Source organism: Formica exsecta, unplaced genomic scaffold, assembly GCF_003651465.1.
Source record: "Formica exsecta isolate Colony F162 unplaced genomic scaffold, ASM365146v1 scaffold140, whole genome shotgun sequence".
Lineage (NCBI taxonomy): Eukaryota > Metazoa > Arthropoda > Insecta > Hymenoptera > Formicidae > Formica > Formica exsecta.
This window is the reverse complement of record NW_021848730.1, coordinates 840908-857443: the sequence shown is the minus strand read 5'-3', so window position 1 is coordinate 857443 and position 16536 is coordinate 840908. Positions and strand designations below refer to the sequence as shown.

At 33.5% G+C, this 16536-nt stretch overlaps 1 protein-coding gene across 7 annotated transcripts in view; it reads right to left on the bottom strand.

The window, feature by feature from the left end:
- The window catches only part of LOC115246202 (acetylcholine receptor subunit alpha-like), a 100198-nt gene that overhangs the window by 36126 nt on the left and 47536 nt on the right, over positions 1 to 16536 (bottom strand). For all 7 annotated transcript variants that reach the window (XM_029824870.1, XM_029824871.1, XM_029824872.1 and 4 more), the window contains one exon: positions 15707 to 15757. The gene's annotated coding sequence lies outside the window, so the exon portion shown is untranslated. The remainder of the gene's footprint in view (positions 1 to 15706; positions 15758 to 16536) is intronic.

The window sequence follows — 16536 nt, the reverse complement described above, 5'->3', positions numbered from 1 at the left end:
TATATATATTATATATTATATATTATAATATATATTATTGTGATAAATATTTTTCCATTATATCCACTCAATATATCCGATCGTACTGCATATTAGAGATACGTACGAGACGAAGAGCCATCTGCCTCCGTGGCGCAATCGGCTAGCGCGTTCGGCTGTTCACCGGTTCTCGTCACGCCGCGTGCGCGTTGCCTCTTTTAATTCTCGTCTCACCCGGTACAAATGCACTACGCGAGCGTATATTTTTGTAAGTTATTGCCGTCCTTGCTTTCTGTTATTGAGCGTACGTCACTGACAAAGTTCTTCCCCGACATAACATGCACGTATTTATGTTCTCCATATTGCAGTAAAAAATATACTCACATTAATTATGACTATGTATTTCTCAAATTAATAATTTTTGTGTGGATTCGGACATATAATTTTTTGATAATTTAAATAATTATTTTCCATGTGAGAGTAATATCGGATAATTTTTATTTTATTTTATTACACAAAATATAGAATGTGATTATTTTTTTGAGGAGAATTATTAAACGATAATTTCGTTTTTGAAAATTTAGTCTATTACAACGAACAAAACATACATATTTCCTCTTGTAATGATTTCTCTAAACTGCGTTATACATATACAATTTGAAAATCTGATATGTTTCTCGTATCTGTATTTTCGATGTATAGCATGCTAGAAGCTGCAGCAATGTATCAAGGAACAAATATCTATATTACAAAAGCGACCGCGGAAAATCTTTGTTCTGAGATATGCGTTTCATTTACGTGCAACTTGCTGTAGTTGAAGCTGCGGATATCTATTTCCCTGTCAAAGAAATATTTAACATATTCGGCGACGACCGAGAATATTTTGCCCTTTGAAGCAATACTTATAATATAGCGCGAGATTTCCGCGGGAAAATTTGCCAATTCGCTATTTCTATCGTCATTCAGACGAGAAAATGTATTTGTAATTAAATTCGCTAAATAAATTATACAAAACGCACGATTTTTTATTGTCCGCATTTTGACGTCATACATACTTTAATTTTACGAATTTATCGTTATTCTTAAAACATGATGATTATTCTTAATTATACGTAAAAGAAAAAGTTCCATTGCGTAATAAGAAGTGAGAATAAAGTTTACGCTATTTTTTTCCTGCTTTTAAATATATAACGGAGCGAAAAACACGCCACGCCTTCATGCACTAGTACGCATTCCTAGCATTTAATGTAGTAGAAAAATGTTTTCATGGTCGAAAGAGTGCTTGAACGAGGCAAGGCGCGTTCGTATCTCATGGAGACGTATGTGACGCGAGTATGATGGTAACAACGCAGGTGTAATGAATAAATCCCGAAGTTTTTCGGCACGCGGAAGTTGCCGCGCGGCTCTATATATCCACCGTTCCGTCGTTGAAAAACGAAATAACGTCCTTCGGCACATTCGCAGCGGCTGTAAAAAAAACTCGCCGACTGAACTTGTTGCGAATTTACAAAATATTATCGCTGCGTAGGATTTGTTTGTATCGTTAGTCCGAAGTATACTTTTTTTTGGTATTTATTTACCAAAACAAAAATAAGTCCCGACCTGTTTATTTGTTTGTTTGTCACTGTAGTGCGTAAAACCGCCTGGACGGATTTTCACAAAAAAAAAAAAAAAAAAAAAAGTAAGCACATGGTTATTTCTTCGATATCCTACAAGTGTAGAAAATGAATTTTACGCAAACTATATCGCGTTTCCATTGTTACGAATAAACACTGAGATTTTTTTCGTGTGTTTAAATTATTTAAAATATCGAAATTAAAATTCATTGAAAGTACACTGATTTCAGCGCTCAATACAAGCGCTGTTTGATAATGGTCAAAATAAATGTTATATGTGATTTTCCAATTTCTCGCTTTTCAACATCACTTCGCCGCAGGTCGGCTTGTTTATTGCATTTATTTTCACGAGATACGCTTGGACGATTACATACCAATTTTGCTTATTTCCATTGTCACAGACTATAAGAAAAAAAGAAAAAAGAAGAAGGATATCATTTGACGATGAAAAAGAGAAAAAGAGACAAATTTGCTTTTTTATCTCTTATCGCGGACCGACATACGATCAATAGCAAATAGTACTTTTTAAGACATATGATTTGTTCTTACAAATAATTAAATTGATGAGCGATATATCCTCTATGCAATCTAAAACAAGCGCTTATTTAATTTCCACTTATTATTTTCTTTTTTTTACTTAGGACATTTATAGACATATCGTGATCCGATTACAAACAATAGTAACGGATAATTATGGAAATGTGTAATTATTTTTGTTTTTTTCAAGAATTCGAGAGATTAATAAAACTTCTAATATAATATATACAGCCAAGGAAAAAAATTATTTGGCGCAATCGGCTAGCGCGTTCGGCTGTTAACCGAAAGGTTGGTGGTTCGAGCCCACCCGGGGGCGATTCTTTTGAACTACAGCACTTATAAATTATACAATAACAATACTATTCTTCAAGAAAATCCATAGAACTGTAGGTGCATACAAGACAATATTATGCCCGCGGATAAAGATTAAACCGCTGATTTTTTTGGATAACAGCCGAACGACTATCAACGCTAATCGATGGCTTATAAGAGAAAAATAATATTTTAATGTTCTTATTTATAAAAAAAAAAAGATATATATTTTTAACAAAATTTATTTTTGACAAGCCTAGAAAGTAGAGAAAAAGTTGCAAAATGTTATATTATTACTGTTTGTAAAATATTTACAGTTGGAAGAGATCGATATATGTATGTACGATAGAGATATCATCCTTTCGTCGTTAGTTCTTTGTCAAAATATTTCACTAAAAGCTCATGAAATATTTACGCGAGCGGATCGAGCACCTTGCAAAACCTATCTAGTCGTGTCTTGATCGTGGGAGCACGTGCACACAAAATACACATCTCACCACACACACGCACACACACACATATATATCCATTTCTCACAAGCATGTTATAAGGAATGCGATATAGATTGTGCTATAGCAATATTTCATCCATTCATCGCTAGATGTCGCAAGGAAGCTAAGTTAAACTCGTAAGAAAGAATCACTCAGCAATGCTATATAAGACGAGTAAAGAGATTCTAAAATCGGTCATCAGTAAGGATATTACTGATCAAAACAGCAAGTGATGAACAGCTGGAGATGATCCATGATTAAACTCCACCCTGTCACCGTGGAATCGCAACTGCGGTTGTCGGGAATTCTGATGCTGCCTTGATGACCCAATCTTTTTTCAATTAAAATACTTGCAAAAATAAAGTTGATTCTCCTCTGGTTTTACGATGAGAGAGAGTACAATCCAATTTGTTATTTTATCTTACAATGTGATTAGTCTGTTCATTTACTCTTCATAGTCATATTCGAAATGTATATTCAAGGAAATAATTTGTAAAACTAAATATTTGTAAAAAAAAAACTCTGACTCAAGAAAATTAAATGTAGCAAATAAATTACATAAAAATGTTTAACATTAAATGTGACAATTTTTATATTATTAATTGACTCTAATATATAATAATGTTTTAATGTAAATATATCAATAAATAAATAGAATAAAAAAAAATTAATAATTAAACTAAATAAAGATATGTGCATGTCTCAAAAATTGTATTACAATATTATTAAACGTACACACAATTTTTAATTAAATCTTTAAATAATTAATCAAAACTACGGCAGTCAACGTATTAAAAATTTTCATAAATATATTTAGTAAATTTGTCAAATGAACAGTCATATTATACTCATCGATTGTATTTATCACAACTTTGGTCATTTTATAAGATATCTTTTTCTCGTATCGACAGAATTGCGTTCGATAGTAAAATCACGTCACCGTAAACCAATGCAATGCACGCAGTTGCATGGCAGTCGGTTAACCAAAACTCATTAGAAGCCGGCATCGCGTGCGTCACGTGTCCGGAACACGCGACATGTTCGACGGTTATCACGAAGCGGAAAATGAGATAGAAACTAGAGACAATGCGGCGAAAGTTCACGTGTTCCTCGTTGACAAACAAAAGTTGGAGAGCTCGGGCAAGAAGACTCCTTAATACCCGTGAAAAGAGATTTCCATCGTACGGATAGTCGCCGGACCGTTGCACGTGCAACGCTGATAACATGATATCAAGTGCAATCAAATTCTATATTTACCGAGAGTTACATATCCAAATATTGGAATTTCGAGCAGTCACTGTTTACGTGACATTCTTGTAAACACATCTGTATTTTAATATTGGATTACTCTTATTTTTCTATGCAATTCTATAGTCCGATTGAAAGCTTGAAAAAAAAAAAAAAATGCTTGAAATAAAAATGAAACTAAATATCATAACAATAAATTTAAGATAAATAATAATGTATATTTATAATGTAAATTTTTTATCCATTAATTTCGCCTCTTTTCTCAATTTTTACTTTTACAAGCAGGATCATTTTCCTTCTGTGAATATATCTTTTGGACGAGAAAAATCCCTTTTATCGTGTCTCTGTCGAGTTGCAGCAAAAACGAAAAGCCTAGCATTTTACAATCGAATCGACTGCCTATCAATGTGAACTTCCGATCGTTCGATAAACTTCATTTTGGGGTTCCGCGCGTTTGATCTGGCGCAAGTCAAAAGACTGGGGTGGCAAAGAGAATAACGAGCCGGTGAAGAGAGATAAAGGAAACGAACGAGGAAACTAATTATTTATGAAATCGAGTCAACATCAAGCGAACGAATACGAATGATCAGAAACAAATATCAGCGACTATCAATGAGAAGAAGAATTATTTAATTAACTTTTATAAACTGTGATTTTATTAGAAAAAAACAAAAAATTAATATAACTCTTAATTAAAAAATTAATTAATGAGAACGATCGTGAAAAGCGCGTGCAACCCTCGTAATGAAACAGAGATTAATGTGAAAAGAAAAACAAGATAAAAAATAAGAGGTCGTATCAAATCTGAAAATTTTTCTTGTATGCGTAGTCGAAAAATAGCGAAGTAGAACGACGGAAGTATTAAAAAAAGAAAAAATACAGAGAGGTTGTAATTCTATACCCGTTTCTCCTGTCCCCCCTCGGGACCATAATTCTCCGCTTTCGCGAAAATCTCACCTCGAAGCGTCGCTCGAGAGAAAGTTTAGTTAACTCTCAGCGATCTTTCCTTTGTTCACAATACTTGCGAACACCGTTTGCGTTTCATCTGTCTCGCGTATTCGACTTCGAAAGGGTCGGTATTGCGTTTATCGGATGTTTCGAAAAAAAAGATACACAAGAGAGAAGAGAGAGCGGCGAGCGAGCTCTTGGAAAGTGTTCGATTTCAAAGTTAAACCGTTTGGTTTACGTATTACCAGTACAAAGACTGCCAATTTTCTCTTTCTCTCTGCCAAATAGTCGGGCTTTCGACAAGAGAGAAGAGAGAGCGGCGAGCGAGCTCTTGGAAAGTGTTCGATTTCAAAGTTAAACCGTTTGGTTTACGTATTACCGTACAAAGACTGCCAATTTTCTCTTTCTCTCTGCCGAATAGTCGGGCTTTCAGCCACTTTTCTACCCTTTTGCCGAATCGAATCCCTTCCCTACTCTCGGGTACCATACTTAAATCGTCGGCACAGCTTCTTTAGTCGCGGCTGAAGCTTACTGATAGGCTTCTCGAACAGGGGTCGATTACTCCGATCTTCTTTGTCACGGTAATGACTTTCTATCTTCGTCTTCTTCCTGGCGCTCACATACGTACAGCATCTCCACCGATACTATTCTTCCTTCCTCTAGGAATTTTTTAGCATCAACTTCTTGAGTAACCCAATTCCTTCGTCATGGACGATGGATCTCCACTTCGCGACTTAGCACGCCCTCGTTTTATCGATCTCGTGTTTCTCCTCGTTCATCGTTGTTATGTTATGTCAAGCGATTGCACGGATTCGATTAAAGATTGAGTAAACGATCGACAACGATTGAGCTCTTAAGAGAAAACAAATTTTCTCAAAACTTTGTCGTATATTTCAATTTTATTGAAGATAAATAAAAAAACCTATTTGTATAGTTTAATAAATTGTATTCTTTACATTACAATGATTTACATAGCATCCAAAAATATTCGATTCAATAAATGAATTCGGCTAAATCCGTGCTTACATATTCAAACATACGAAATTAATTCTGGGTTAATAAATAAATAAGATGTGTATTTAATTAAAGATAAAAAAGATAAGATTAGTGATATATATTTTCAAGTATTTTTAAACTTTTCTAAGCTCGCCGGTAATGTTATTTATATTATTAAAACCGTTATATTTTATATATAATATATTTTATATTATTAAAACCGTTTTCATCGACGCGAGTTTTCGCTATAGTTATTTTTTTGAACACCTAGAGAACCAGAGTATAACACGATTTGGAAGAGAGAAAGGGGAAGATTGCTACATTATAGGAGTAAGCGTTACGTGAGATTCTAAAAGGCTAGGGCGGTATTCTTGAAAGAGAGATGCTACGAACGAAAGCTACGACGCGCTGACAAATTGAGTTTTAGACGCCGACCCCCTATGTCCTTCCATTCCGATGGATTTTTCCCACGGGTCAATGGAACGGGCTTCTTCTATGGGATATCACGTACGCCCTCTTGCCTTTCGCAAGACGACCGATGGTCACTTTTCCCAGCATCGCTCAGTAAGTCATAGTGTTAAATGGAACATGACGAAACGTAATGACTGACTTCCATTTCTGACTCGTGTAAGGTAATATCGTAAAAATAGAATAAATGAATAGGCACCCCGATCCGTTCAATAATCCATTCGCGACTTATAGTAAATTATGAAAACGTATAAGCATAACGGTAATATTTAAAGAAAAACAGATTTTGCAAGCCTGAAATTTTATATTCTTTGAATTAACAGTCACTTTCTGCAGAACATATATGGAGGTATAATTTGAAAATATAAGTTAAAGTTATGGAAGCAGAAAATAAAAATTAAAATTGTGATTAATATATTTTCCATCGAAATTTCATATTAAATAATTTTCTGCGTAAAAATATTAATAATACTAACAATAAGGGGGAAAACTGACAAATAAGAGCCAAGTTATTGCCAATAATCTTCACTTAGTATCGTTAGTACTTTAAGCTTCTTTATTGCTGTCATTATTAAAAATATTAATACTTGTGTCATTTTTGTAAACTGATATTGTTAGTTTAATGCATTTATATTTTTCACAATTTTTCTTTCCTGATAGAATTTTTCGATTAATATACGCTCTACAAAAAAAAATCTGATAATTAAATCAATTCTATTGTCGCCATTAATTCGTTACGGCAAAAGTATGTTCAATTTTTCTCGAGGTAAGTCGGTCTCGAGGGGACTAATAAAATCTCCAGTGCGAGCACCGCAAAGCCGGGGTCCCGGTCTGAAAGAGTCACGCCCCGTTAGAGATTACGACCGAAGTCATTTTATCTTGTACTATACAGCCGACTAGATGGCAGTCATCAAGGCAAACAAGTTTACCCCGTAGCGTGATAACAAGATCAACTTTCGGCCGCTATGCCAGATAGATGCAGTGATACATGGATCATTAGAGGGTCGGGCCGCTCGTTATCGTCGTCGGTTATCATCGGCTCGCTCTGATAATCTAGCTCTGTGCAACCTGTGCGCTCATCGCGATGAAGCGTACACAAATTTCGCCAAGATGAGTTATCGAGAAGGTGGGTCTGCCTAATGGTATCATGTATAGTGGAGAATTCGGTCTTCGCCTGAAATATCCCCCCTTACAAGTGAACTCGCGAACAAATCTCGCTTACAGGTCTCGACTCTTCCAACCGTTGTTAAATATTTCATGTACCAGTATAAATTTTTACCGAGATCTCTCGTATTATTCAATGAAGTAGATATTAATTTTAAGCTTGCTCTACAAGGTATTGTCATCGTCATACGTCTTATCGTATATTAAAAATTTACAATTTTTTGTTTACAATTAAAACAAACTCTTTTATAAATGTTTAAATTATTAACACAGTCCTTTCATTTTTTATTTATACGCGGCCAAAGATATTGGGATATGATTTCATGTAAAAAACAAAGTGGAGAAACGCGATAACAAGAGCAGATAATTAGTGTTTTTTTTTCTAATTATTCTTTTGAAATTATAAAGAAAGTTTCTTTCATTTATCAATTGTGATCAAGTTTTACTGAATGTCGAAACTTTGGTGGTGCTTCTGATTCGCTCAAAAACTCCCCGAAACCTCATTATGATGAAGAAATGTTCCCGATACGGAGATTAATTACTCTCAAGACGTGCAAAAGTTTCTTGAAAGTTTTTATATTGAGATCAGATCACAAGATCATCAAAATTTTCTAAAATATTTGTGAAATGCAATTAGATCTTACTCATGTTTCCTTGCATCTCTAATTTGAATCTCGATTAAATTATAACATTAACAAAATATAATGTATATTAAACATAAAAAAATTAATATTAGAATTAATTAAGGGGTGCATATTAAAAGATTACAACAGCTGGCAATCTTCAACACGTTTCGTAATGAAGAGTTCCAAATTGATCGAAGAATCTCTCATTGGAATTAATAAGGCAGAATATTTCGGATACCCCACTCATGTACAGCGGCATGCTGTTATTCGTGGAAAGCCAATTGCGATTTACATGCATAATTCATCGAACGGTACTTCGCAGCTGTGCTCTCTTTCCGCGAAAACAGCTCTCAAATCTCTCCGAGAAAAGTGAAAAGTGCCCCCCCTCTCCCTCCATCTTCTCCTTTTCGTTATAAAAGATTTTTTTCTCCATCGGGAGAGAAACGGAGAACAAGCCGGTCGTTGAGTAGACAAAGTGTACGGTGTTGCCAGCCGTTGCATTTTCGCGCAACTTTCGCAGCGCTATTTCGTTTGACTAAACTTCAACGGGATTTTCATAAAGCCCAGCGTAGGGCCGAGAACAAGCCGGTGATTCGCGAGTGGCAAGGAGAGCGCAAAGGATGGAGCCGGAGCAGCGAAATGGAAGGGAAACTTTGCTATCCGCGTCATGAAAACTCACGGCATGAGTTATCTCTTTCTTCTCTCGGCCTCGGTCGCGATTCTCTTCAAGAATCGCAAAAATCTTCCGAACTATGATCAATTCTATAAAGTTTGTGTATCGTTATAGTTCAAGAAAAATGAAGTAAGTCTAACATTTCTTTTAAAATTGAAGGATGCGACCGGACAACGACTTAAACACGCAAATCGCATTAAATATAAGCTTTAAATTAAAAAAAAAAAAGAGATTTAAGACTTTAATGTTTAAGTAGAGATTTAAATCACTCTCCGTCGACACCCCGAAACGGACAATATATACCTTCATTTCATCCCCAAATGTCTTTTACAACACAGTATAAAAGATGTAATTTAATATTGCGGCCCGGCAATACATTGCTTTTTATTTCTGCGAATAACATCGAATCAAGATGTAAGTAGACGTGCTTTTGCAGACGTGCGAAAATTACTAGATTTAAATGAATTATTCAAATTTACTTCCTTGAATAAGACAATTTTCTAGAAGCGGGAGAAATGACAAGGAAAACCAGGAAATACGAATTTTTTAGTTCCGGTCTTCGATAATTTTCGGTTATCTCTTTTCAGTTATATAGACGTTCTCTCGTCTTTTAACGCAATAGTAGGATAAATAATGCGAATAGAAAAGAGATCGATAGTAAAGGAGGAATTTCGGATAATAATGTGAATAGCACCTGCGATCCGCGAGATCTAAGCGTTATCCATCTACGTCGGGGACAACTCGTTCAGCATATCAATCGTCCCTTCGGTCGTGACGAATGGCACAACGAGCCGAAAAATATGGCCTCTTTATCATTCACTCTCCTTACCTTTCTTTTTCTTTCTCTTCCTCCTTTCCTTTCTTTTTCTCTACGTGATAGATAAATAGACAAACGATGCCGTCATTGAACGCTGATGACTAAAACGAGCCATTTCGAAGTACCGTATCCGTAAACGCAAAAAAGCATTACGGCTATTGAAGAAAATAAATTGCGCGATCGAAAGGACTTTTGAAATATTTTCTAAAATTTAACAAAAAAAGAAAAAAGGAAGAGGGAAAAAAAGAGAAAAATATTTTTTTTTAATTTAATTTAGCGATTTGATCTTGAAAAAAAATTAATATTTAAGTAGATATCTAAATCACTGTCACTAAAAAAATTTATTTTCCTTCTGAGGATTAATTACAAAAATATCAAAGATGATTCGAAATTTGTAATCAAGGCTATAAGAAAGGCATCCGATAAAATCATTATTTCTAAAAATAATCTTCAAATTTATATCTTCAATTTATCAAAGAATATATGAATAAAAAAAGTGAAGAGAAGAAAGAAAAAAACTAGAATAAGATAAAATTAGAATATCTTTTGCACAATATGCATCTATATGTATACAAGTTTCAATATCAATTAGCATTATGTACTCTGCGCATTGCACTGTTTTCATTACAATTTCTTCAATTATCTCAAGTGGTTAATCATCGTCAATACAGTTATCGTATAGAGATAATCGATTTGCTTGAAAAGCATACTATGTTCGAGTTATCGTTCTCGTGACGATTCTGTTTCGGTTTCCAATTTTCTTTCTGCCGTGTCGAATCTGGAGCACGCTCTTCTTTCGATCGTTCATAAAGTTTCAATAAAATTCATCCAGGAACGAATGGCTCTCCCTCTCCGCGCTCTCTACCTCTTCCTCATCACCCGAAACAAATTACCTCTGTGTAGGCGTTCGAACTACCAAAAGCTATTACGCGGCGGTGGAAATTTCCGACGAAATGTAGATCTAAACTGCTCGATTCCGCAGATAGGAGGGACACACTCAGCCAACCATCCATTGGATCCCCGCTTTAATTCGCACGCTTAACGAAGCGGTACTCGTCTTTACAACGATGAGAATATTTGGATAAAACATCACGAGCATATACGAAGTTTCGAAAAACCGGAACAATCGAGAAAATGTATAATTGCTATAAAAATGATTTTATAATATTGATGTTTGTATGTTTCAGAGAGAAAATGAGAATATCGAATTTCTCTAGTAATTCTATACCGATATTGCATATATATATATTATTGTAAACCACGCAATGCTGGAAATTTAATTATTAATTTATCTTTTAGTTATCAATAATTAAAATTAAAGAATCAAATATTATAGAATGTCAAATATATATAAAAGAACCTTTAAAAAATAAAAAATAATTTTAATTTTAAATATTATCCATTTGAATTACTTAATAAAAAACATGTTATATTTCAAATTACAGCCGTAAAATTAAAACAACTTTAATATTTTAAATATCAAATGTGATCAGATTATTAAAATAAAAAAAAAAAAAAGGTTATCGAAAACTAGCTCATTAATTTCTTGTTGAATCATCATCTATTATGGATGCAACCAGGCCAGACCTTTTACCTTTCTGCAACCATACCTGAACCAGAAAGTCTTACTTATTGTTAGTCAAACTAAAAGAAGATTAAAAACTTAATAAATCCTGAGGCTAGTACTTGTTTCTTTCAGTATTATAAAAGGAATCTATGTGTGTGTATTGCGTGTTGAATAAAACATTTTCTAAAAAATTAAAAAATTTTTTTATTATTAACTATTATGTTTTATATTCTAATAAATTGTGATCTTATTTTTAATAAATCTTTAAAATAGATTTATTTATATACATGCGTAGATAATATTTTTTTATTATAAAAATATTCGATAACCAAAAACTTCTGTCTCAACTTTTAATCGTAATAGTAGAACAAATCGACCTGAACCAGAAAGTCTTATTTATTGTTAGTCAAACTAAAAGAAGATTAAAAACTTAATAAATCCTGAGGCTAGTACTTGTTTCTTTCAGTATTATAAAAGGAATCTATGTGTGTGTATTGCGTGTTGAATAAAACATTTTCTAAAAAATTAAAAAATTTTTTTATTATTAACTATTATGTTTTATATTCTAATAAATTGTGATTTAATCTTATTCATCTCTCTACTTTCTATCTCATAAAAAAAAAACCCGAGATGTAATACACTCTATGCTTTGATTCAGACCCCGATGTTTTGTTTAAAAATCGGAACGGTATAACGGCACGTATAACGGCAAGTGTTAGATCAGCCGACATGAAAAGCTCTCACGTTCATGAGAATTCCCGAAGGAACGGTACACCGGAAGCCTTATACAAGCACTGTTCTTTCTGAGGTCTCTCGCGTGTCCAGGGATTACGACACGATTTCGAAAGTAACTAATTTATCGCAGGTCCCTGGAATCTCCGCAGTGGCGGAGATGTCTTTGAGATCTTTGAAGCTTCCACATCGCAAGCTTGTCACATCAGCCATAACGTAAATTGACGCTCAAATACACCTCACATTATAACATATTTGTGGCATCCTTCAACCTTTATCTTTGATGACGTCGATTTCGATTACATCGACGAATTATTGATATTTTCTTTCTCTTTCTTTTTCCTATTTTTCGATTTTATTCCCTTCCTCTTCCTTATACAATATCTCCGAGATGACGTTAGTTGCGCCACTGCGCTATAGAAGGATAAGTAGAGGCGCAGGTGGACGATATTAAATATTAATAATCATCTGCCGCAGAGATATGAATCTTTAACGCGATTTCTCTCGTTTTACATTTTATCTCCGAGACTCGCCTGAGCTTAAATTAAAAACAAACTGTGCTTTGTTTTCCCAGGATTTATGTGAGATTTATAATATATGTATGTTTATCTTTTATTCGATACATTATTTCTTCCAGCTATTTATTCCTAACGAAATTAAAAAACTTATTTCCGGATTGTTCCAAATTTATATTTATAAAATGCATATCACAAAACTTTTTATAAAGCTTTACAATACGTAATCCCCACAGAAAAACATGTAAATATTTATATATATTCTGTAATTTCTATTTTTTTTAAATATGGGTCCAGCCTCCATGAAGAGAAAAATGACAAACTTATTTTAAATTATAAGAAATGGCATTCTTCTACAAATTCACAAGTAAATTCATACGTTTATATCGCGATGCATTTAAATATATATTGAATAACAAAGACCATAAAAAAGACTGCAGTTTCTCTGATGTCTGACGCGTGATCGGATACCGAGTGCTATGATCTTCATAGAGATACGAGACATACGTATACGCACACATATAGAGAGTGGTTGCTGCGGCCTATTTTATGTATTTTCACTCTCATGTCGTAGATCGCAAGTCTATCGTCGTCCCCTTTTCATCGCGCCACCCGTAGATTCAGGTCAGCCCCGGTCATTGCTTTTGCCACAGTGTACATCTCATCCCCCGCGGCCTCTTTAACTCTTCCGCTATTCGACTACCCCTTCGTGAAAACTCTCGCTCGTTAAACTTATTTCCAATATATGTATATATATAGATATGGAAGTCATAATAAAATATGTAAAAATATTTTATACGTACATCATTCTTGTACAGAGTAAAAGTAAAATTGAATTAAGAATCGATGGTTATTAATGATGCTGTATGAATGTGAATATAGAAAATTCAATTCTTTTACTCGCGAGTTAAATTTTGATAGATACACAAACTATTGTTCTCAAAAATATTTTTAGTAAATCTTTAAAATAAATTTTAGTAAATCTTATTTTTAATAAATCTTTAAAATAGATTTATTTAGATACATGCGTAGATAATATCCACAGTGTACATCTCATCCCCCGCGGCCTCTTTAACTCTTCCGCTATTCGACTACCCCTTCGTGAAAACTCTCGCTCGTTAAACTTATTTCCAATATATGTATATATATAGATATGGAAGTCATAATAAAATATGTGAAAATATTTTATACGTACATCATTCTTGTACAGAGTAAAAGTAAAATTGAATTAAGAATCGATGGTTATTAATGATGCTGTATGAATGTGAATATAGAAAATTCAATTCTTTTACTCGCGAGTTAAATTTTGATAGATACACAAACTATTGTTCTCAAAAATATTTTTAGTAAATCTTTAAAATAAATTTTAGTAAATCTTATTTTTAATAAATCTTTAAAATAGATTTATTTATATACATGCGTAGATAATATTTATTTATTATAAAAATATTCGATAACCAAAAACTTTTGTCTCAACTTTTAATCGTAATAGTAGAACAAATCGAATAGTAGAAAGTTTTATTAGAATTCTTAGGTGAATTGACTCTAATATCTCAGTACTGACAACTTTAATTTTGCTAGATTTACGAGAATTATCAACAAAGGACGAGCCATGATTGGCAGTTGGCTAGGCGGCATCCTCGTTATTCCGTAGTTATTATCAATTATTATTCTCCCGCCCGACGTGTACGACATTCAATTTTACGAGTCATTAGACGCAGGGTTTTCCAAGCGGCTGCGTATTCTGCTCTCGCAGTTTCCGATTTAACACTCCTTGGAATGCCGCAGAAACGCACACACAATCGACTATTACGACGAGAAAAGATTGTACAGATTTAAACCGATCATTAACTATTACGATCACTTACAATATTTATGCTTTTTTTGATATATTTTAAGTTGATTTTTCGTTAAAGAAAATATCGAGAGATTCATCTCCTCGTTATTTTTAGTCCTCTTTCAAGTTTTTATTCCTTGATACTTTTTCTCATTCGATATCTTTTAAACTAATCTCTAAATCTGCTAAAGTAAAATCTCCACTTGAAATTACATGAAAAGATTTTACCACCTATTCGTATATCTCTAAAATTTGATTCTTTGATTTATAAAACTTCACATTTTCAATCGCTTATCAAAGTTAAAAATCCCTTTTTTGTAGAGAAGTATACTTTAAATTTGTTACAGAATTCGCAAGTAAAAAGTATGCCTCGACATCTTGACAATTTACATATTCACTCTAAAACGACAACTTAATTTGAAAAACGGATCATTCCAAAGAGCTTGTCTCAATTGCCTGTTAAACTTGTGTAAAACAACAACTCGAGAGTTTTCGAGAGGCTCCTGATATTGGATCGCAATTTCACATTTCAATCAACGACGAATTAATTACGGCTCTCTGGAATTAATACTCGCGTCGCACTCATACACAGTAACTAGACGGTCGTGCATGCAAAACACAACAGTTTCACCTCGCGTCGCCGGTATTGTTTACCAACTGAAAGGTAGAATTGTTACGATATATTAATTGGTACTATTGATACCGGTTATTGCTGCAACTTGGCTTATTACAGCCGTCGATGTATTGTTGTTACGCTCACAATTACTAATCTTTATATTATAAAATTCGTCGTTCTTACGTGCAAATTAACGTTATCTTTGCTGCCTACCGTAACCAATTTAATATGATCTCTATATTTAAATTTAAACCCGATAACCATAAATCTGATTCCGATGAATAAAAATAATCTTTCTAATTTTGTTGTTTGTTACTGTATATATAATTGTTACATTTATATTCTTATTATTACTCCGATTTAATAAGAGAGTATTAATTTTGAAGAAATATTTTACCCTTCTACTTATAAGTATAATGAATTTTTTAAGAAGATTCGCCCGTAAAAGCGGATTTTCTTGTTTGCGCAAATGCGCAGCGTAAAAGCTTGCCACTTTTATTGTTATTAGGTAATCAGGTTTATGAGTCAAACAGCACAAAAAAAAATTAACCGCTGCAAACTTACCGTAGACAGCTGCCTTGGGAGCGTCTGGATGAGTCTCTATTAGACTGTTCCCTGTAAAAAGACAGACCATATTGTTATTTTATTATTTATTATATATATTATTATTACTATAATTATTGTTGTTATAATTATATATATTAATGTTATTATAATTATTGTATTATTCTATTTTCCATCTCTCTCTCTTTCTCTCTCTCTCTCCATTTGAATTATCTCATTATAAAAATATATAATAAAATATTTAATTTAATGTTCTATCAGACAATTCAGAAGCATATATTTAATTTATTTTGAATTTGTAGAAGTTTTGTAAAACATGCCGTACATAAATTTAAGCGACGAAGCACTTATGTAATAGTATATCTGTAATATATAATGTTTAAAAAAAATTCTAACTATCATAACAATTATGTACAAATTGTATTTATGTATTTTCTTAAAAATCACGACATTTAGAGTTTTATTAGTCTCTTAATCTTGCAACAATGACATTTTCCGAATGACAAATGCAAATTAAATTGAAAATAAAGTTGTCATTCATACGCTAGTGACTTTCCGAAAAATACAGATATCATTCATATAAATTCTTTGGCGCGATAGCTGAAGTGTTAATAAAGTGATAAAATGTGAAGGAATGTATCACACATGGAACTAATGGTCGGTAAAATTGCGACGGTAACACCGTCACGAACATTGCGGAGTTATTCGTTGGCGTGTTTCCGACGAAGCATAAATCATAACAGGACGTTCATCCGCGAAGACGATTGCCGGGCGGTTTTGCGTCAATTATTCTTGTAGCAACTGCGTCGCGCGTCGCGCTTAAGAGCGGT